General features: G+C 43.0%; 1 protein-coding gene across 2 annotated transcripts in view; it reads left to right on the plus strand.

Moving 5' to 3' along the window:
• Window positions 1-7,077: 7,077 nt before the first annotated feature.
• Window positions 7,078-23,814, plus strand: part of NDST1 (N-deacetylase and N-sulfotransferase 1) — a 79,439-nt gene continuing 62,702 nt past the window's right edge. For both annotated transcript variants that reach the window (XM_083728682.1, XM_083728683.1), the window contains exon 1: window positions 7,078-7,455. The gene's annotated coding sequence lies outside the window, so the exon portion shown is untranslated. The remainder of the gene's footprint in view (window positions 7,456-23,814) is intronic.

Below are 23,814 nucleotides of genomic sequence, written 5' to 3' on the forward strand. Positions count from 1 at the left end.
ATGGAAATATAGATCACTGGACAGAGCATCAAACGCATTCTTCTCCCGGCTAATCAAAGTGCCGGGGAATCCTTTCGCTGAGAGATTATCACATAATTTAGGATAAGCCACCCAGGGCCAATGTCACCCACATTGAGTCAAAACAAAACAAAACCTCGGTTTCAGAAGTGTGGGGGCGGTGTGTGGGATTGCTGGCATAGAAGAAATCTCCCCTGAAAAGGTCAGGGTGTATTTCCAGAGATATTAGGTTTTTTCTTCCATACCCAGGTAATCTGCATGGCCCAGCTTCTCTTAGTACTGCCCACAGACAGCTACTGAGCACATCTCTGAACACAAGGGACACAAGAAAGAAGCACGAAGAAAACGCATCCAGTCAGTCTAGTCTGAATTTTAACCTCTGGGCTGTTGGCCAGAACTGAAAAGCACAAAGCCTGGCAAAGATCCATCAGGGCTGTTTTTGCTATTAATTAGTATGTGGGTGCTTTCATATAGCAACCCTTTATTTAAAAAGTACACGTGATTAAGGTATCAAGTGGTGAGGTGGCTGCATTTGTAGTGCAGTACAAGTGTGTGCTATGGAAATGTTGTGCTGTGAATGCAAATACATGAACTCTGTACTGTTCCATCGAGTTCAACACCATTAATTAGAAAGAACAATGGACTTTGTATGTACTCAGGAGCTCTTTGTCCTTAGCGCTCTTTTTTTATTTTATTTTTATGAATATTTTATTACGATTTTTGAATAAAAATGCAAAGATAAAGAAACAGAATAACATATATCATAACATACTTTCTTAACATCTTTGGACTCCCTCACACCTCCCGCTCCCATTTGCATCGTTGTCAATTCTTGCCCGCAATTTATCATCTTGTTTACGCTCTTGTGTCAGGTTCATTTAAATATAATCTGTTAGTTCTCGAATAGGTTTATAATTTTTCCTCAAACTTACTTATCATCTTAATTCCATCTAATTTAGTGGTGCACAATTATTTATGATCTAGCATCCTTTCTTAACATTCAACCAAATTACAATGTTTTTTTAAATAAGTCTTGAATTTCTTCCAGTCTTCTTCGACCCTCTCCTCTCCCAGGTCTCGGATTCTGCCAGTCATCTCAGCTAGTTCCATATAGTCCATCAGTTGCATCTGCCATTCTTCCAGCGTGGGTAGATCTTGAGTTTTCCAATTCTTAGCGATGAGTATCCTTGCTGTCGTTGTTGCGTACATGAAAAATGTTCGGTCCTTCTTTAACACCTTCTGACCGACAATGCCCAAAAGGAAGGCCTCTGGTTTCTTAGTGAAGGTATACTTAAATACCTTTTTCAGCTCATTATATATCATTTCCCAGAAGGCCTTCACCCTAGGGCAGGTCCACCAGAGGTGAAAGAATGTTCCTTCATTTTCTTTACATTTCCAACATTTATTATCAGACAAATGGTATATCTTGGCAAGTTTAACTGGGGTCATGTACCATCTATATATCATTTTCATTACATTTTCCTTCAAAGCATTACATGCAGTGAAGTTCAACCCAGTGGTCCACAACCTTTCCCAGTCCTCGAACATAATATTATACCCAATGTCCTGTGCCCACTTTATCATAGCTGATTTAACCATTTCATCTTGTGTGTTCCATTTTAACAGCAAGTTATACATTCTTGAGAGTACCTTAGTTTTTGGTTCTAACAATTCTGTTTCCAACTTCGATTTCTCCACCTGGAACCCTAGCTTTTTGTCATTTTTAAAGACTTCTTTAATCTGAGCATAATGTAACCAGTCTCGCACTTTATCCTTCATTTTCTCCAAACTCTGCAATTTCCAATTGTCTCCATCTTTTTCTAATATTTCCCAATATTTTGGCCATTTGGCCTCCATATTGGGTCTTTTTCGGGCCTTAGCTTCCAGAGGTGAAAGCCACCTTGGAGTTTTGTTTTCCAATAAGTCTTTGTATTTTGTCCAGACATTAAACACTGCTTTCCTGACAATATGGTTCTTAAAGGCCTTATTGCTCTTAACCTTATCATACCATAAGTATGCATGCCAACCAAAAGCATTATTAAAACCTTCCAAGTCCAGTACATCAGTGTCTTCGAGAAGTAGCCAGTCTTTTAGCCAGCAGAAAGCTGCGGCTTCATAGTACAACTTTAAGTCTGGCAGGGCAAAGCCCCCTCTTTCTTTCGCTTAGCGCTCTTTTTTTTAAACACTTATTTCCCCTGGGGAGCAGAAAGGAACACTGACATTCAGTGCAAACTGCTGCTTTCCTTCTCTCTCCACCTCACTCTATGCCACTCTGTAGGGTTGCATGTGGACAGTATCCTGCTGCGTCTCCTTGTGCAGAACTGGGAGCAGGCTTGGCAATTGTCCTGATTTCCCCAGGAAGTCCAGAACATCACCATGCTGCTGCGAATCAATAAAACATTCTCTTCCTAAGAGGGGAATGTCTTGAATTGTAATGGTACCATATACAACAAGGAGATACACTCTGTGCTTCTAAAGTGGCACAGCAAATCTCCCATCAGAATTTTCCCTTAAGCTTTTTGCTTCACCTTCATCGCCAAGTGAAAATAGGGCTGCAATCCTAGAGAGATTTACCTGGAACTAAACCCTTCTGAACACAGTGCTGACTTCCACATAAACCTGCATATGGCTCATATGTTCACATTTGCCAAGGGGGGAGCCATGTCAGCTTGCTGCAGCAAAAGCAGCAGTGTCTTGTGGCATTGCAAAGACTAACCAATGTGTTGTGGCATAAGAGTTCCTGGGCTGCAGTTTACTATCAGAAGCATGAAACTGTCCTCTTGAGCTGAAGTTTATCTGTACAGTGGTGCCTCGGGTTACATACGCTTCAGGTTACATATGTTTCAGGTTACACACTCTGCTAACCCAGAAATAGTACTTCAGGTTAAGAACTTTGCTTCAGGATAAGAACAGAAATCGTGCAGCAGCAGCGGCGCGGTGGCAGCAGGAGGCCCCATTAGCTAAAGTGGTGCTTCAGGTTAAGAACAGTTTCAGGTTAAAAACGGACCTCCTGAACGAATTAAGTACTTAACCTGAGGACCACTGTACATGGAAAGGAACTGTAAATGGTAAGGTAAGAAGGAAATGAAATCTAGATACTGTAGTGATAATTACATTGTTAATGGTGGCCATTCACACACAGAAAAGCTGCTGATAACACTGGCAACCTGATATGGGTAAGCCAATTGACACATGCAGTGTGACAAAAATCCCTTATCCTGATTCAAACCACAAGCCATAGTATTTAACTTCTTGATAAAGTAATTTAGCGATTTCACATTATGGTCTCCCTCTAAAAGTAATATGCAATTGCATGTTACTTGTAAACTGACTTGATGGGATTTATATCCTGAAAGGTAGGATAAAATAACTGTAATGAATAAATGTATGCATTTACGAAGTATACATATTTTTGGATATGGCCATTTCTGATGTCAGATTTCTGTCCATTCTTTTGTGTAGATCTGTTTGCCCTATGCAGAATTCAGAGGCGCCATTGTTGGCAGATAATGCCATAAATCACATTGAAAGAACAGGAATGAACGGCTGAAGTTGTGGATGACTTATTAAGTTGTGTGATTGTGTCGCCAGACACTTGCAGAGTGAATTAGTGGAATAACAACTAGTTTCTATCACACTACATGTGTTAATTGGCTAACCGATGCCACAATGTCTATGTTATCTATACTTCTGGATTTTGTGTGTGTTTGTGTATGTGTGAATGACCACTGTTAGTAATATAATTTTAACTGTCTATACTTTTCTGCATTTCATTTCCTTTTGACCTCAATGTTTATATCTCAAGATAAAACTTAATGTAGCTGATGAAGTGAACTGTAGTCCATTGAAACCTATGCCAGAGTACATTTGTTAGTATTCAGATTGCCACAAGACTCTCCATTATACAGTAATTAGATTTGTGTCTTCTTGGGTATTCTTCTCTCTCCCGGTCTCGCTGTATAGAAATTTAGATTGTAACCTATTTGAGGCAGGGACCTCTCTGTTCTGTTACTTTCTAAAGTTCCAAATACAGTGTAATGCTCTGAGGAGGCCAGGAACCATTTCATCAAGTTGGTAACAAAGGAGCTATCAACAAACAAATGTTTTTTCAACTGATGTCTGACATCACCACTCACTGTCTGGTTCGCATGTGCATTTTTATATTGTGAAGCTGATTTACTGGCAGATTTTGAAATGACAAATCTCTCATCCCATCTTGGAAACTTTTGAAATGCAGATTCGTTTGGGAGGTGGTGACTCACAGTTTTGAACTATTCACAGAAGAAATCACCATGTCAGAAAGTAATCTTTGGGAGGCGTCCTTATTAAACACTTTTAAAAAAACATAATATTGTGACAAACGGCAGCTCTGAAACTCAGTTAACTGACATCCAATTTGATCTCCCACTTTCTAGCCAGGCTCACACAACAAAGAGTCCTAAACTGCCTGGATTAAAATATAGACGGCAGAAGAAGAAACTACAAATGGAATTCTTCCACCATGCCACCACTGAACATTTTCCACCTTTTTTGCTGTCATCAGTGCCCAATTCTTGGTGGAAAGGTGCACTTTTATCACCAAGTGATATTAGTGAATGTCAGTTTAATTATGTGATATGTGAACAACTGCTTATTTCTCCAGTGGAGATGGATCCGTATAGGGCAGGCATGGTCTAACTTGGCTCTCCAGCTGTTTGGGGACTACAACTCCCATCATCCCTAGCTAACAGGACCAGTGGTCAGAGATGATGTGAATTGTAGTCCCAAAACACCTGGAGGGCCAAGTTTGGCCATGCCTGATTTAGGGCAAACAGGGCACTGTCCCGTCTGTTTTACCCTCATAGAACACTGCCCTCATCACAGTGGTGATGGGGAAAACCTAGAATAAGTTGGCTCCATCTGCTGTTGGCTCTGGCAGTGGGTACACTGCTGACCTCCCTAGATATGTGAATGTCTGGAATTCTGTCTCTACCTACTTTTGGCCTCTCAAAGTGATGTAAAGGCCAGGGCTGGGGACACACCACAGAAATATTTGGAGTGGAGCTCTGGTTCTAGCATTATGGAACAAGGAAAAAAACCTCTCTCATTGGCCACTTTCTCTACATCGTAGCTATTCTAAACCAAATATCTACAAATATTATACATTTTCTTCATAGGGGAGTTGCCCCTTTTCCCTGCATCCTTTCCAGATCTACAGTACCCTTTCTAAGGTTCAGTAACCTAAAAAACAAAAAAAACCCAAATTCCAAGTGCAGCAGTACCTTGGAATTGTGGATAAAAGCACTGAACTCACTGGGTCCAGAACAATGCAGTTCGGCTGCTGAGGCACCGTACATTTAAATCCCACCCTGCCAAAGAGTCCTGGGAATTGTAGTTTGTTAGGGATGCTTGCTGGGAATTGTAGCTCTTTGATGGGGAACTACAGCTCCCAGGATTCTTTGGGTGTGTGCTTTAAATGTATGGTGTCTATGAAGCCTAAGCACCTCTTGTCTTGTAAGCTATATGGGTTCCCTATAAACCACCGTGATCACCTCTGTTTTGAGAAGAGCAGGGTAAAAGTGTGACAGATATTCTGAATCACTGTGCTTAGATCAAGCTGCAGGGCTACATCCCTATGTACATTTACCTTGAAATTAAGTTGCATCTAAATTATCTGGCGTACTTCACAGTAAGACATGTTCAAGGTAGGGACAGTATTCCCAGCTGCAAACCTTTTTAAAGAAAATTTACTGCAAACCATTTTAGGAGCCAGCTATGTGCAAACCTATTCTTTTTGATGGCCTTTGAAACAGGATTGCCAACCGACTCTTGGCTGGTCCTTGCAGCTTTTTGATGTCCACATCACCCAGTGAGGCATGGGAGATTGTTTCCTTCCTGTTTTGCCTCCCCCAACTCTCATTTGGTTACTTATTAATCTGCGGCTTGTCTGAACGATACCTGGCTGAAAGGAAGTTACAGCAGCTGCTCAGCCACAACCGGCAGGTGCAACAAAGGAGTAGCTTGGATCCAGACCAGGCTCTGGGAGAAGTGTGTGTCTATGAGAGACAGCGAGGCTGAAATGAACCTAGATCGGTGACATATTCATCTCTCTGTATATACGTGTGGGTGACACACAGAGAAAAAGTGTTCTTTGACCACACAGTGCATATATCTGATCAGAGCCATGCAGCTCAGCTGGGGTCATGTTACCGAATTGAATTCTCTGCTCTGCTTGGGTTTAGAGTTTTCTGCGATGGAGTCATCAGTTGTCAGTGTTCCCAGTATGTGAAATGGGTTACTGCAGGTGCACAAATGACACTCCCCTCCCACCCCAAAATCTTACTGTTCCACCAAACAAAGCAAAATAAAATAAGGTGGGCTGCCATACTGAGGGCCTCAAAGCCTGCAAACTGCTTAGGAACGCTGCTTGTCTCTTTTGGACTAGGCAAAGACCTGCTGATCTACACAAACGCAGGTGACTCTTTGCTGTACCTCCCTCTACCCTGGACGAGCACTTTCCCGGCTACGAATCAGCAAAACCTATCTCGCTCCACCTGTGAGCTGCGGAGCCCAACGCACTTCCCTAGGGCCTAGGCGCCTCGTGTGAACACCACTGAGGTCTACAGCAGAAAGGGGTGCCAGCGCGAATCCTAGTGTAAAGTAATTGATCCCCGTGCATTTCGGGCTAAGGCGCGCGTGGGGGGTGGGGGAACGACCCGGTTCACGCGTATGCTAAGCATGCTCCGAGATGCTGTTCCACACGGCCACGATCAACGGGGCGCGCTGTCTCAAAAGTAAACCCGACTTCGGCGATACAAGTTCAGCATTGGCGGCGAAAGGCAGCCTTGATTTCAGGAGCGCGCCGCCGCCGCATTCCAACCCAGACCCGCCGCGATCCTCTCCGGTTCTACTCTAGAGCAGAGCCGGCGGGCGATTGCAAGGAAAGCCAGGATTCCCAACTCGCAGCCCCGACGACGCCTCGGCAAACAAACCAGAGGCACGGCACACACGCCGCCGCCGCCGCCGCCGGAGGAACCTTCTTGGTGGGTGGAGATACGGAGGAAGGGGGCGGGCCAGATCTGATGGGAGAGCTGGCAGGAGGTCGCTCGGTCCTTCTGCCAGCAGCGGGGCCGGGCTGGGAAGGGTTAACCGCGGCAGCCTCAGCAGCAGCAGCAGCTCCTCTTCTTCGGTGCTCCCCGCAGAGCCTGCTGTGGCCTTTGAGGAGGAGACGCTGCTAATGCACCGCGCACCAGCCCCCTCTCCCTCCGCTGCCGCCACTGTGGGCTGCTGCAGACGCCGCGAAGGAGGACGGCAGCCTTGGCTGAGAGCTGCCTAGCAAGCGGCGCCCGGGAACCCGCGGAGGGAGCGGGGGAGCCTGCCTTCCCAATCACCGCCGCCGCCGCCTCCTCCTCCTCCTCCTGGCTCCTCAGGTGCTGCCCGGGGGCTTGCGGACAACAGGTACGACGCGGCGAGGAGGAGGGAGGAAGGGGCGAGCGGGCGGCCGTCGCCGCTCTCTCTCAGGCTAATGAATGGGCTGCGGGGGCGCCGGGAGCGCGTGCAAGGCCCGGCTGGAGCTCGGGCGCCAGGCGAGGGTCCGACGCGGGCTGCTGCTCCTCCGCCTTCGCGGGTGGTGGAAGGCGAGTCTCCTTCGCCGTGGGGAAGGGCCGAGGGAGAGCGGCAGGGAGGCGGCGGCGGCGGGGCGGAGTGGAGTGGGGGGTGCAGTGGACAAAGGAGGGAGCGGGGTTAGTTGGCGGGGAAGGAGGGAGAAAGGCCTGCAGAAGCGAAAGCCGCCTCTCCGCCTCCCTCAACCGCGGTTTGGGATGATTCTCTCTTTTCTCCATCCGCCCCCCCCGGCAGTCGGTCTCCCCCCCCCCCCCCCAAGCTGCAGTTCTAGGCTGGGGAGGGGAAGCGTGTTGTTCCCCATGTGTGAAAGAACGGGAGGGGCGCCTTGGAAGTTGCATCTGTCTACTGTTGCTGGAGATTTCTTTTTCTCTAGTTTCTCTCTCCCCCCCCCCCCCGGGAAAATATATATATTCCTGAGAACTGACGAAACTTTTGTCCTCTGCAGTATGTTGTGGAGACCCATGTGGTGGTGAAGGGGGATGAGGAGCAGGCGGGACTGGTCCTAGAAAACAGTGCAGCCTCTGGTGGCCCTTGGTGGGTGGAGAACTTGCTTTTCTTTTCCCTTATCATTTTTTAAAAATAAAATAGAAATATGTATATGTGTTGTTTTGGACCTGGGTTTCCCTCTCTCTTGTTTCAGAAGCCGCTGCTGCTTTTATTCCCAGTGAAATTCCCTCTCCCTCCAGGAAATTCCATATATAAATTTTGTTTGTGCCTTCTTAATCTATCTCCTCCGATTGCTCTGGAGACAGTTCCTGATAAAGAGAGCCCTTAGCTTGCCAAGGCACATCTTAAAATACGAAAACGCAGCATACATAAATATCAATTTGAAATAATACTTGGCGCTTGGATTGCTTTTCATCTTCAAAGTGCTTTCACACTCATTAACTGATCCTCTCAGCATCCCTTGGATGGCAGCTTAACCTGGAATGATTTATACAGAATATCAAAGGGGTATGTCTTCCTAATGCTGTCTTGTGTTCATGAGTGTTGCTTTGTTCTTCACTGGTAAGCTCATGCCTCAAGCTGCACTTTCTTTATGCCAAGATATTCTGCACCCCAGTATTGAAGATTAGGGGAGAGAGGGCAAAGTAGACATCCATACAGGTGATGGAAGGTGGCCAGGAATTTTCTATTGAATCTCATGCCTCTTAGATCAAGGATGGCTTTTATACAGAGTGTCAAAAGGAAGAACACTTATTATGAGGGCACAGGGAGGCTAAACTGATTAATAACCAATACAGTACAGTAAATCTGCCCTGCTTTTTTTTTTTTAAGCTACTGTTTGTGACAAAAATTGGAGCTGTCTGTTTGACTTATATGTTGCTGTCATTGATAATTAGTAACACATTAAGTAGTTGGGATTTTGAACAGGTTGCTAGTTGTACCTGAGTTCACTGTTCACTGTGACATGTCTGCTACTGGCAAGCAGTGGAAAAAATGTTTTTTTCCAAGTACTTGAATATACTGTACTCCTGATATACTAATGCTAGAGAGTCACTAAGACAGCCAAGCATTTTTGTGACTGATGTGCAAAATGTTAGCCTGGTTGAGTACCAGATGCTACCATGAGCTGCTTGGACGAAAAGTAGGATATAAATCTTACAAATAAATAAAACAAAGTGGATATGTTGCTCCAAAATGTCCAACCTGGTAAGGTTATAGTTGTAGCAGCTCCCTTGATTCAAAGTGGAAGTGGTCACATGGGTTTGGGGGCATGGGGGACACTGGTGAGCAGAATTTAAGGAAATATATATAATGGGAATTTCAGGTAAAGAAATACTGTTGCTCCTATGCATTTTTGAAAACCTCTGAGATAGTCCCTAAGATACTAAAAAAACGAGTAGATGGCCAGAATTAAAATACCCAACACTGCCAAAAATCTATTGGGATGGACACTATGTATTACTACTGTGAAGAATCTGAGAACTAGACCTGTAGAGGCTGTTTCTTTTTTTAACAAAATACATAGTGTGGCTCATAAGATTTTCATTATGTTGTACCAGTTCTGTATAACATTTAGAATGTGTTTCCGTTGATTACCATCTGCATTCTGCTAATTTTTGAAACAACTTGCTTTGGTTGATTGGAGGTGGTCAGAAGTTAGCAGCAGCTGTTCTGTGTTCCAGCCCTCTTTTCAAACAGCATAAGCACAACTAGGAGTTTCTTCAAAAGAGGGCATCTGTTGCCTTCTCTCTGTGCTGGCATTTGAGCCTGGGAGCAAGAGCTGTGCCAAGTAACCTCCTGCTGCTGCTCTTGAATTACTCTGGGTATCCCAGAGATTCTTGGCTGGAGATGGAGGTTGATGGCAACTACAAGTTCATTTCTGCTAGAAAGAGATGTTGTTTGTAGAATGTAGGGAGCAAGGATGGCAGGAAAGCTGTATTGTGTGACCTGTAGTCTGCTGATGGTGGTCTGGCTTGTACCAGGAGACACAAAGCCTCAAAATGGATTGAAGCCCTGTAGTTGCACTCTTCCCCTCGCCTTCCTGCCTGCACAGTTTAGCAGGATGAAAAGATCTCTCCTTCCTTAGAGATATCTGCTGGCTTCATAAAGCCCTAATCCCCTTGTGCCTTTCAACTCTTCCTCCTTCAAAAGGTGCTCTCTGAGGATTTATAGGAAGGAAAGTGCTAGCATTAATATAATACATGCAGGCATAAATATGAAACGTATTTAACACTGGAGATTGCTGCATCAGTAAAGCTAGGTCCCTACCCTCCATGGCTGATCAGAGCTTTCGGATAACTGCCATAAAACAAATAGGCTACCTTTCAAGAAACCAGAGGCATGCTGCTCCAGGCAGCAGTACCTGGATGAAAAGAGCTATGGATAAGATGCTCTTCAAATGTCATTACCTAGGAGAGAGAAACAGCATTAATTAAAAATAAAAGATTAGAGAAAAGCATCAAATTGAATGAGTGAGTTGGCTTAACATTCCGCACCTTCTGAAGCTGCAAGTCTTTGTGTTGCTGTGGCTTGAGCCTTAAACAAAGCGCTTTATAATCCCAGCTGGAAGGCCTGTCCTAGCTTCTGAATTACAACATTAGCTGTGGTCTTTAGCCAACAACAAATGTATGTGTTTGGTGATGCGCACGCACACACATACATAGATGAGATATATATATATATGTAGAGAGAGAGGTAATTTTATTCTTTCAGAAAGGAGAATTCTGTGGTTATTTTTCCTGTCTTAGTAACTAGTGATAAGTATTGCTTCATTGGGTGGGTATTGAGGTAGACTAAAAGCCATCCTTGCCTAATTCCCCAAATATATTTCAGGGGCCATTGTGTAGTCAGACTTTCTTGCTTGGGTGTGAATAATATATTTTAAATGTCTAAAATCGGAAAGCATAGCATCATAGTTCATCTAAAGGAAAAAGAATGCATACATTTGCATGTGTTTACAATGAGTTCTGATTTGAAACTTAGAGGGTGTAGGTTGGAAAGGAGAAGTTTGGATGGCAGATTCATGAGCATTGCCTCTGGACACTGGAAGACCCATAAAGATCCCTTTTGGGCTGTGATTGATTCACTGCCACTGCCCGCACATTTTCAAGCTTTACTTCATAGCCTTGAGGAGTAGAAAAATGTTACTGTTTTTAAAATGAAAGCTAAGCTTCGCAGGGTCCAGTATTTGGTTTAGAATCATTATTCTTTAGAAAGACAAATGATATGCTTTATTATATTTTCATTGCTAGGCAGTTGCCTTGCGCTCTCCCTTAAGCCTGCTGGTCTGCTTTTCTCCAAGAGTCTTCTCTAGAAATGTGTAAAGTGAGTGGCAGTGTGGTGCAGTGGTCTCGAAGATCTTAAGGTCTTAACTCCCTCCATGGTCTGTAAAATTGGGGGGCGGGGGCGGGGAATAGTCCCACAGCTGTTGTGAATACCTCCTAGGCAATAATTTGCATTGGGAAATGAAAAGCACTTTAAAAACAAGTTTTGTAATGGGGGAACCTTTGTTTTCATTAATGTCATTGCTCTTAAAATACAGCTATAGGGAGGAGCGCATTTAGGATTACACTGGTACCTCAGGTTAAGTAATTAATTCATTCCGGAGGTCTGTTCTTAACCTGAAACTGTTCTTAATCTGAAGCACCACTTTGGCTAATGGGGCTTCCTGCTGCTGCTGCGCTGCCAGAACACGATTTTTGTTCTCATCCTGAAGCAAAGTTCTTAATCTGAGGTACTATTTCTGGGTTAGTGAAGTCTGTAACCTGAAGCGTACATAACCCAAGGTACCACTGTACAACCGTGAAGAGAAACTTTGAAGTGTGACCCAGCTGAAACCTAAAAGACCCAATGTGTCAAACAGCAATGCACAATAATCATTTGCCTTATCCTGTGATATAGCAGTGCTAGAATCAGTGCTGCCAGGCAGGGTAAGGCTTCTCGCCATTGGAATCTGATTTCCACTGGGAGCCGAATGCTGGGCGGGTGCTGTGATGCATGCAATGGGGTTGGGTGGGGAAGGGAAGCCTCAGGCAATAATATGATACAGTGATTTGGTCATGGGTTCCTTTGGTTGGATCATAGAGGGTAAGTTTGTGCAGAGGCTATTAAACATCAGACACATTCTCTCTTGGGCAGAGATGGGGGATGGGTGAAAAATGCCTGCTTTTGCCTGTTTTGTCAAGGCTGCCTATAGATCAGCTGGAAAATGAATGCAAAAAGGGGTCTGCATCATACAGTCAGTTGAAACATTGGTGAGAATGAGAGAGCAGATGTGAAGGGAGAAGTGGTAGGAGAGAGTTGCTTTGTGCTTTTAAGGGCAGCAGTGGGAAGGGCTTGTAACACACTCTGCTAGTCCAGTCCAGTTCTTTTCTCAGTTACTTAATTGTACTTTATTTTATTTCTGCACTATCCTTCGGCTCACAATAAAAATGCAAACAATGGTAAATACGTACAATACAGCTAAACAAATAGCAACGACAAAGCAGTTGAATTGGATTAAGGCACAGATGAGGACAAAAAGGCAATTGCATCACATCAAACAGAATGGGCACCTGGTGAACCTCCTCAGGAATTCTATAATCACTACCAAAAATGGCCCTCTGGTCAGTTGCTACCCACCTAACCTCAATTAGTGAGGGCATCTGAAGGGAGGGCCTTTTCTGATGGCTTGGCACACAGGCTGGTTGATGTGGAAGCAAGCATTCCTCCAGATATCCCAGTCTCAAAATTATGTAGGGCTTCAAAAGCATGTGCAGAAATGGACCAGAATCTACTGCAATTCTTTTAAGCACCAGTGTGTTAAGGTTTCCATGTCTGGTGCCAGATCGTAGTCTAGTGCTCTTATTTTGAACTTACTTCAGTTTTCAGTAGTCTTCAAAGATAGCTCCATGTAAAGCACATTACAGTAGCTGGTCACAGATGTTACCTAAACATGATTTATAATGGCCAGGCTGTTTCTGTCGAAGATCGGCTGCAGCTGGTGCTCCAGCCTCTGCTAATGAAAGGTGCTATGTACCACACAGATTATTTATTATGATTATTTATTAAATTTCCATACCGTCCTCCATCCTAGGATCTCAGAGCAGTTTATAATATAAAAACACATAGTATAGTAACAAACAAAAACAACACCTCCCAACAGTTTAAAAGGCCATAGATTGCTTGATTTGAACGTCCAGTGACAGAGCTGGCTCTAGGAGCGCCTTGAGGTTGCAAAACACTATCCTTTAGGAGAAAAATGCAACTCAATCTAAAACAGCCTGAGCACCAGTTCTCTGAGAAGACAGTCCATTTACCCACAACACCTTTGTCTTGTCAGGATTGAGTTTCCATTTATTGATTTCATCCAGCCTGTCACTAATTCCAGACACCAGTTCAGTACTTTGACAGTCTCTCACCTGACTTGGATGTAAAGAAGTAGAGCGGTTATTTATATACTTTGAGCAGTTTTATAGCTGAAATAGTTGCATTTCTGTGGAACATTGCATAGTTTATCCAGGTGTGGGGATAGTAACGAGGTAAGAAGGCAGGCAGCCAAGTGCTCAAGGACATCGTAGGTAGGAAAGGCGGGTGATAAAAGACGTGAGGGAGAATTAACCATGTATTAAAGACACCTATGGCTCGGAGCCTTCGCTAGAGACTGTTCGCAACTTTTTCTTTTTAACTTTCTTTCAAAACCATTTACAGATAGGTAGCCGTGTTGGTCTGCCATAGTCAAAACAAAAAAAATTCCTTCCAGTAGCACCTTAAAGACCAACTAAGTTAGTTCTTGGTATGAGCTTTCGTGTGCATGCACACTTCTTCTGTGTATCTGAAGAAGTGTGCATGCACACGAAAGCTCATACCAAGAACTAACTTAGTTGGTCTTTAAGGTGCTACTGGAAGGAATTTTTTTTTGTTTCAAAACCATGTAAGTAGAAATATTCTTTTTTATTTTTTCCTCCCTCTCCCACCAAACCAAACCAAACACAACATTGGAGATTCTCAGGAATCTAGGTTATGTGGCAGAAATATGATGGGTTATAGATTGAATGTGCAGTGGATTATAAAAATGTGAACAGAAGATAGTGCTGGCATTGAGGGAACTGGTCTGGTATTTAAGAAAGCTGAGTGCTGGGAACATCATTGTGTTAAGCTTCCCCCTTTCACAAAATGTGTTCAGTCTGAGGTCTGTACTCAAGGTTGACATTTTTTTTTAAAAAAAAATACCAATAGGCCAGCTTGAGAGAAGAACCAGTTTATGTACCTTGGATCATAGTGTTTTCCATGGCTCAGATTCAGGTTTTACGAGAAACCATAGCTTGCTATGAGAATGTGCTACTACAGTGACCCATGTATGGTTCCACCTCCCTATGCAAAGGGACAAATATTTGCATCCTCTGCTTGGATTTGGAACAGACTTAATGAACAAATTTGAAACCAATTTCATCCAAATACAAGAAACTGGTTTGTACAAACCATAGCTTATAGCCAGGCTATAAAATCAAAGACCCTAAACTATAGTTTCAACAAACCACACTTGGCCTATACTTATATTTGGATGAAATGAGAAACAGCAGTTCTAAACCTTTACCAAAGCTTTAAATAAACTCTCCTCAAAGGAGGTGGGGGGGGGGCATGTGAATTTGAGACTTGTGCACATTTGTTCTTGTGACGACAAACCATGATTTGACATTGTGTCTGAATTCAGTGTTTCTGTAACGAATTTGGATCAGCACTGTAGATGTTACCCTCTATACCAGAAATACTTGGCAGTAATTATTTTCATCTTGACAGTAATTATTTTCTTATTGCCTCTCAAAATTTAGACAGTACTGGTAAATTTTCATGTACCATAAAAAGTAAACGTTTGAGTGCCCAAAACACGCCTAGTGGCATGACTATCTGGAATGTTATGGCTTCAAACAATTTTTTCCATGATTTGCACTGACTTTACAGAGGCTGTGTAATAAACAAGGAAATCAACAATACCATACTTGTGTATTCAGCAGCTTGGAAAACAAGCCATTGTTTTCCAGATGACTCAGTTCTTTTTTTTCCAAAAAAGAGGGAGTATTCAGCAGCTACAATAAGCTTGTGGCTTCTGAATGAACATTGCAAAGGCTGTACAAGAGGGGAATTAAACTGAAGGAAGTTCGTGTCCTTTTATTCCACAGAAGAAACTAATTCAGTGTACTGAATAACTGCATAATTGTTAGAACTACCCTAGAGACATGGGGATGCTGGCATTCTCTGGTATTTTGGTAACCGCCTTATATTCTTTGCCGAATACTAGAATGCATTTGCAGCATTGTTATTCATGTAATGAGTGTTTTAATGAAGTTAGTCCAACAAAATATTTGCTTTCTGTAATTTCTCTCGGACAATTAATTGCAGTATTCAAAATCCGGCCTTCTAATGGCATATTTCAAATATTTTATTTTCTTTCAGAACAACTTATAAATAAAAACATAAGTGATTGCAATCTGAGATGCTTGTTGGAACTCCACCTGCTATCAGAGTTGGTCAGACTCATGGTTCACCTAGTTCTGCACTTTTTCTTTCATTGGTCAAGATTATATAATTTAGAAGAATGGAGACACAAAGAGGGGTGCAGATTCACTCCTGGTTTCAGACAAGCAAGGATTGGAATATTTAAAGCGCTGCTTAACTGAAAACCAGTTGAACTGGTGCTTTTGGATACAAGCCAATCCAGCACGATTGACTTCAGAAGCAAGGGTAGCTTAAATCCATGTAAACCTTTTCATCATTTGAATTGCAAAAAGAACAGCAATGAATTCCCAGATCTATTGGCCTGGTAATTCTACAACATGCTAATTTATATAAGAATATAAGCAGCTCCTCCTTTTGTTTCTTGTTTGATAAGAAGTCTTTCCCCCAGTCTGTTTGTTTACTTCCAATCTCTAGTGCAATGGTTGTCAATGCTATCAAGCCCATAATCCATATTTAATCCTATATTGCAGTTTAGGACTATTTTTAACTTTTTTTTTTTACTGTATACGTCCACCTTTCTCTTGATCTCTTAAATTTCAGCAAAACAAGAAAGATAATGGTGCTGACTGCGCTTATATGCAATCCAGTTGAGGTTCATGATTCACCATTTGAAGACGAATGCTTAAGTATGGGAATGAGCTGATTGGTTTTGTGTGGCGTACATCTGTATGTGTGTGTATACACTGGAATCTCTGACATGCTTTGAGAATTTTAAACAAGAGATTGTTCTACTGTCACTTTAGTTAAGGCATAACTAATCTGTGACAAGTGATCCTGAGAAAACACTCTTATGAGCTTTATAATTATCTGAGTAGATCAGACCAAGGTGCTAGTCCAGTATTCTGTTTTGCTCACAGCCAGATGCTTCAAGAAGCCAATGAGCAGGACCTGATGTTAACAGCTGCTCCTTGTAGGTTCTCCCCAGTAATTGGTGACTGGAGATATGCTGCCTCTAAACCAGGGTTTCCCAAACTTATGTCTCCAGCTGTTTTTGAACTACAATTCCCATCATCCCTGACTACTAGTCCTGCTAGTTAGGGATGATGGGAGTTGTAGTCCACAACTGCTAGAGACCCAGGTTTGAGAAGCCTTCTCTAAAGAGTGAGGGTGCATTCTGGTCTCTTCTGCCTACTGGCCATTGATAAAATTTTAGACCCAGGGGTGTTGGAACCCAACAACCTCTGAAAGGGCACCGCGTTGGCAGCCCCTGATGTAAATGTGTTTTGTCTTTAATCCAGTATCTCTGCACTGACATACTAGGGAGCTGTCCATGTAACCAGTTCAGCTGTGTTGATGCCACTGTCAGATGTTTTCATCTTTCTACTCCCAGAGACCATTTGAAAGGCCTGAAAATGGCTGAGGCCCACCAGTTGCAAGCGGTGGCGCTGCAATGGCAGCAGGTGGAGACAGGCATACATCTTCTCCTTCTTTGACAGCTTCCCTCCCTTGTCCTGTTACTCTCTCTCGTTTTATTGTCATTTACAATAAAAATGTTTTGTCTCCCTTTCTCATTTCCATCAACATCCGCTCAGGTCCTTTTCCCCTCAGAGGAGGGAGGAGGCTTCCTGACTTGGCAGCAGATTGCGTAGGAAAGAAGGAGGGCTGGTTTTGTGTGTGTGTGTGTGTGTGTGTGTGTGAGAGAGAGAGAGAGAGAGAGAGAGAGAGAGAGAAGGCACAGCAGTGCATCTCCTTAATCCATCTGCCCTGTTTACCTCCCTTCTCCATCTTCGTTCTTTTCCTTTCCTTTCACTCGGCCAGTCACTCCATCAGTCACATCTGTTTCTTCCTTTATATTTCTCCCCTCACAACTGTGCGTGGTACCAAAAAGTCTATAAAGGAGGTTCAGGAGGGCTGTAACAAGGAGGCTCACCTGAGAGTGAGCTGAGGCCTACTGATAGTGCCTGGACCACAGTTTGGGAAACATTGCATTTTACCTCCAGCCTAGTTGGCTGACTCTGCATTATTTTTCCATCAGAAGCTATATTAAATCGTAACAGGGATTGATTAAGTGAATGTGTTGGGTACCTGGTTGGCATACATGTAACCTACAAGCTGTGGACTGATTTCTAGTTTGTATCTTTTTACATTTGCCTTGCTCTTCTCTGCTTGTCTCAGTATTTTCACCACTCCCGATTGGTTCTTGCCAGGTGCCAGTCAATTGCCTACTGTCTTACTGCTGGGCTTCCTTCCATAACTCCGAGCAGCTATTTGTGCTGGCACAGCCCTCCAAATCCAGCTAGATTGTCTTTTTAAACATCTCTGATGTCCTGTTCCTGGCTCAGCTCAGTTTCCTGCCTACAACCTTGTTTATTTGTCCTTCAACTTCTCGCGCTGATTTCTTGGCTCAAACCGCTATCCAAAATTGGATACAATTGTGATTTGGATAACGAGCAGTTGCAAAGCTGTATCCTATAGCTCGGTGTTGAAATTTGTGTTCTTATAGCTCATGCAAGTTTGGTTCTTAATGCGTTTCTTGCAATAGCAAGCCATCAATCTCCCCTCCCCAAATGAAGCATTTACCGGTATGTGTTGTTTACCAGTAATGTGCACCAGGTATGAATGTATGTCAGCACTGAGCAAGGTTTCCCCAGGCCTACTGGTGTCTTTTCCTCCCCCCTCCCAAATATGTGGCTGGCACTGAAATAGTATCTATCTTGGATAGACATCAAAAAGCTAACAGCTTCCTTCAAACTATAAACTTTCCAGTTGGGTGCAGTTATGGGGGCAACATGAGTAGGCTGTAAGCTTTATATAGCATTCACTGTATGTATGAGCCAAGTCCAGGCCAATGAGGTACTTCTTGACACCCCAGATTTCAGCTTGGTACCACTGTTCACAGTCTCACCATGCCATAATGTCAGAAAAAGTACCAATGCTGAATCTCTTCTTGAAATCTGTTGCCAAATACAAGCATTTCCTTTAGCCTACTTGCAAGGACAGACATACCCCAAATGTGAAGGTTAGAGGATGTCACATTACTGGTTAAAAATCACCATGACTGGTTTACTCAGAGGTTTTGTGAAAGTGGAGAATGTTAAGCATACACCATCTTTTAAAATATGGGTGAAATAAATAGGTAGGATTATCTTTAAGATTAGTTTTTTTCTGACTTTGTTGGTTTTAATATGTCGCTGGAATGGGTTCAGATAGAGATAGAGGAAAACCAAATGAGTGCCAATTAAATATATGTAGGACATTTTCAAAAATCAACGAAATGGCAAGATAGTGTTCTACAGATATTAGGCATGATTGAAAACATACACTCTTGTGTACAGAGAAGTTCATTTTTTCTAACCAATATATATGTATAGTCCATTAAAAAGAAACAGTGGAGAAATCCAGTTTTGAGAAAAAAAAGCTTTATGCTTGGAAGAAAGGAAAACATCTGATTTGTCTCTCAGTCTTCACTGTGCAAAATGTGGTGTGTGTACTTTGTGCTCCTCATTAGTCTGGTTTTGAAGCTCCCTTCTCATGTCAATTTTGGCATTGTTTGCACATTTGCCTGCTTAAGAACCTGTTTTTTAAAAAAATCAATGAAAAAAATTCAAGATGGGTTAGAGGAACTAGTTGGTGTTTCTCAAAAGGAATGATATTAATTAAACTGTATGAATTGCGTATTAACAGAATAGTTGCCTTTCCAGAAAGTTTAAATCCGTTTTTGAGCACTGTCCTAATCAGGACAATAGTTAAGAGACTTTTTAAAAATGATTTATTTATATATTTCATATATTTTGTTTAATGCCAAAATAGTTCCATTCTTTGCTTATATTATTATTTTGTAAACTGCTTAGAGACTTGCATGCAACCAGACCCTGTAATACAATGAAATCCTGGAAAGGCAACAACATAGCACACTTTACAAAAACATTGTACGAGTCAGGGAAAGTTTCGTGAAACAGGTGAGTCTTTGATTGTTTGAAGTTCATCAAGGTTGTTGCCTCCTGTTCTGAAAGAGGAGAGGGTGTTTCAGAGGGCTGGTGCCTAACCCTTGTAAAAAATATTGACTATGCTCCTGTTTCTTAGCAAGAACATATTGATAACTTGTAGTTGAGTCTTGCCACTAGACTGGACTTCTACAACATGCTTGAACTTTTAGGAAATGTGGCTTTATACAGACTTAAACACCACAGATAGGTTTCTGTGGGTCAAAACATACTGAACATCCCATTAGATTAGCTTCTACTTTGGGGCCCCTATCCTCTAATATGTGTAACGTGGCTGACAGTTGTTCCCCTCATGCTAACTGGAGTCTGGAAGCAGTTAGGGTAATGCATAGATGCAGAAGAACTCTGATTATCAAGGCACTAAAATTTGTCACGGTTTTCTATGATATAGATAGAGTCTGCTTTGCACTAGTCACTTAGGATCGCTAACATTGCCTTCTGGGTCAGTGCCTGCTGTATCTATTGTTCATGCTCTTTTTGTGGCATAAATCTGTTTTTGTTGCCAGCATGGCTTCTTTTTTCTGCAGGGATGGCTAAGTTTCTTTTTTTAAAAGAGAGAAATAAACCAACATTTTCCTGCACACATTTTTGTTGTGGTTGTTACAATCGAACAGCCAGGCAACAGAGCTATCAGTGCAAGCTTGCATTTTCCAATACACACAGAGGCGGAGGGAAAGGTAAGACCCCGCTTCTGACGTTGACAGAGCACCATAGTCTGTAAGTTTTCATGCACACATGGATCTCCATTTGATCTGCCGTTTGCAGAGTGAGAAGTGAGCTCTTCAGTTTGTTCTAGTCTGTCTTGAAAGTGCGGTGGATGCTCCTGGGGTGTTTTACTTTTGGTTGTAAATTCTGTACGTAGCAATGTTCCTGGAATGCTAAGATATTTTCTTGAAAGGTTGTGTTCCACTTACTCTGTCAGCTTCTTGCATTGTTCAGGGGATATAACTGACTGACTGCATGCTGCCTTAAACATACCTCCTAACCTGACCCACTCTTCTCAAATTGCACAAGCTCACCTGTGGGCATCCTTATGATCTGTCTAGATTAGAAGATGTACATGTGTTTTTTCATAGCAAAAATGGGGGAACATCTGGCTTTCCAGATGCTTCACTGCAGTTCCTATAATCTCTGACCATTGGCTATAGCGGCTAGGGCGGATGAGCGTTGGGAATCCCAACAACATCTGGATAGCTGCCCTATCCATACTCCATACAATTAAAATTGACTTGATCAACAGTTACCTGCCTGCTTAGCTGTGGGACAGGGAGGTTTTTGTGGACTGGAGGAGATTGCCAAGAATGGGAAGGGAAGGTCAGCTCCACAGAGAAAACAGAACTTACTCCCAAGTAAATGCACTTTTGTGGCTCATGGGTTAGTAACTATTATGCATTCTCTTACAATGCTGGCATAAACTGTGCAAAGGTGGGCTACCACACTGCTAATGTTGCTAATATAAAAGTACAGTGGTGCTTCAGGTTACATACGCTTCAGGTTACAGACTCCACTAACCCAGAAATATTACCTCGGGTTAAGAACTTTGCTTCAGGATGAAAACAAAAATAATGCAGCAGCTGCACAGCGGCAACATTAGGCCCCATTAGCTAAAGTGGTGCTTCAGGTTAAGAAAAGTTTCAGGTTAAGAACAGACCTCCAGAATGAGTTAAGTACTTAGCCTGAGGTACCACTGTAGTAATTTTGCAGTTCTCTTATTTCAAATGTAGCTAGCTTCAGTGGCGTGGCGTGGGTTGTCAGCACCCGGGGCAAGGCAAGTAATTTGTGCCCCCTAACCCGTGGATTTGCGCCCCCTAACCCTAACCTCCAGATGTTGCGCCTGGTGCGGCCGGCCCCCCCTGCACCCCCCACGCTACGCCACTGGCTAGCTTGCAGTGGTGACGACCAGAAGCCTACATTCTTTCACCAAAACAGTGTACATAGATCATAGCTGAGGAGTTATTGTTTTCCCTTTTGGCAGAAATAGGTTTACTGTAAGTTGAACTGTAAGCTAGTTTTAATCGATACCGTGAAGTGCTCCTATAATTAACACTTAGCTCAAACCTCCCATCTTTTTTGCACTTTAAATCTTAATGTTAGCAAGACTATCCCAACATGGCACCCCCATGAATAGATAATGGCACTTTCCCATCTCTGTTAGCTGGTTTGTGAAATAAAGATTGCTGTTTAAGAGGTTCTTACTCTGAGACAAGAGGGCCGTAATATCCAAGCCCCACCCCCCTTCTCTTTGCATATCTGCAAACTCAAGATGGAGAGCAGGCTGTGAGGGAAATGTGTCTTGCCTGTCAAGATCTCTTCATGTGAACTCTGGTCCCAAAGGAGTTAAGTGGCTGTTCTTCAGAGGGTAATGAGGCTGGTGCCAATGAGAGGCAGTCATGTGAAGGAAAGGGGGGGGGGGGAGATGGCTGGAAAGCTCTGGAGGCAATAAGGCTTCCCCCATCCCATCCCACTCCACCCAGACCCCCTTTTCCAGCCTTCTCTTGGCTGTTTCCTATTATGTTTTCCGAATGGTCGTTCGTAGTAGCTGGAAAGTGTCTGTGAGTTGCCCACGACACCAATGCGGGGAGGACTTGTGAGACAAGGACACGGGAGTTCTTCTGTATCGTATTGTTCTGCTGTAAAAAGCCACAGACGGTCATGGCGGGGTCTGCAGGGGATGAATCAATAGCAGTGATGCATCTAGCGCATGACTGCTGGCTGACTGGATTTGGAGGGGGTTACTTGCTGTCGGTGGCAGAGCGCAGTTGAGGCTTCCCTTTCCCTTTGGGGAAGGCAGGTGAGCCAAGAAAGATTTCCTGCACCCTAATAATCTGATTCATTCTTCTACCACCACAGGTGTGTGTGGAATGATCATTTCTTTCCACTGTGCTCTCTGGCAGCTACAGCTGCTTGGAGCTTTGCAGACCGACTTGCCCTGTGTTTTGGGTGCCCTGCTTTTAACAACCCAGTGCTGCAACCTCTGGCCTTTATTGTGTATAGTCACATGCCCTATATCCATCAAACCAGATCAAATCTTGTAGTGAATGTTCTAATTGAACCCTCCTCACCGTTTTCATTATCCAGCCTCTCGCCCAGACCTTTTCAAGGTTTATATCCTGTGTGGAGTTCCCTCCGTGTTGGCAATTGTTTTTTAAAACCTCAGCTCTTGGGGCAGAGCAGTAACACAATATAAACCTCAGCCTTTTCACCCTCTTTTCTCTGCTGCCAAACAAATTTAAGACTGAATTTTAAAATTATGTGAGCTCTGCACTGATTTATAATTTTGAAGCAGTGAATTTTAATTTGTACCTGGTTTGTTTCTGTTGGTGGCACTTATTTCCTTTTCAAAGGCATTTATATATTTGATGACCAATATGCTCCCTTATCTTGTTTTTTCATCAGGAAGCAAAAAAGAGCCATAGCCAGACAGACACTGCCTTTTCGTCAAAAATTATTTTAATTCTCCGGCGGGGGGTGGCAGGTGGGTGGGCAGCCATGTCTGTTGGTGTGAAGCATATTGCAGTTTTGTAGTGTCTGCTTTTCTTAAAAGAACAACAACAACAAAGGAATTTCATTTGTGCCAGAATATAAATGTGGTTGCATATATTTTGTGTGTGGGGGGGACTGTGATATCTCCCCTCCCCAAATATATTATGTCCTCTGCATTAGCATAGCCTTATATGGAGTTGTACCTGTTCAATTTTTCTAGCTCCCTCCCTGCTGATAAAGCCTGCTTGGAAAAGCCATGAAAGAGGAAAATTAAGCTAATAAGGAATATTGAGATTTGTACTGCCTGACTTTTTAAAATATATAAAGAAAGGAGGTGGAACGATTTTATATTTTAAGCTCCATATGGAGGGTATAAATTTATCTTAAAACAGTTTTCTAATTATTACTTTGTTTTTAATTTCCTTGGGGTTTGTAATTAGCAGAGGGAGCCAACCAAAGTGGTATTTATTGTTTTTAATGTTTAGTGGTTTTTTCCATTTAAATCTGGGGAAACATTCCACAGAATGTAAACTGGCATATAAATTGATGAACATTCAGGTGCCACATTTACATGGTGTAGCGCTGAACCCTCCGCTCCATCTTTCCCATAATAAATGCAGCCTGTGGCTAATTAACATTAAAGCCAGCACCACTGTACAGACAAAAAGGGCAATCAGTTCAGTTTTCTAAAGCATATTGCATAATGTTACACAAGACATATTCTGTTATGTAATAGAAAAAAAATAAGTGGGGCCCAGCAAGAATTTCTAGCATGCATGTGTTACTGGAGCCTGCATGCAACTTAGTGCTGGCTTTTGGTCTGAGA

The sequence above is a fragment of the Podarcis gaigeae genome, assembly GCF_964106915.1.
Source record: "Podarcis gaigeae genome assembly, chromosome: 2".
Classification (NCBI taxonomy): domain Eukaryota; kingdom Metazoa; phylum Chordata; class Lepidosauria; order Squamata; family Lacertidae; genus Podarcis; species Podarcis gaigeae.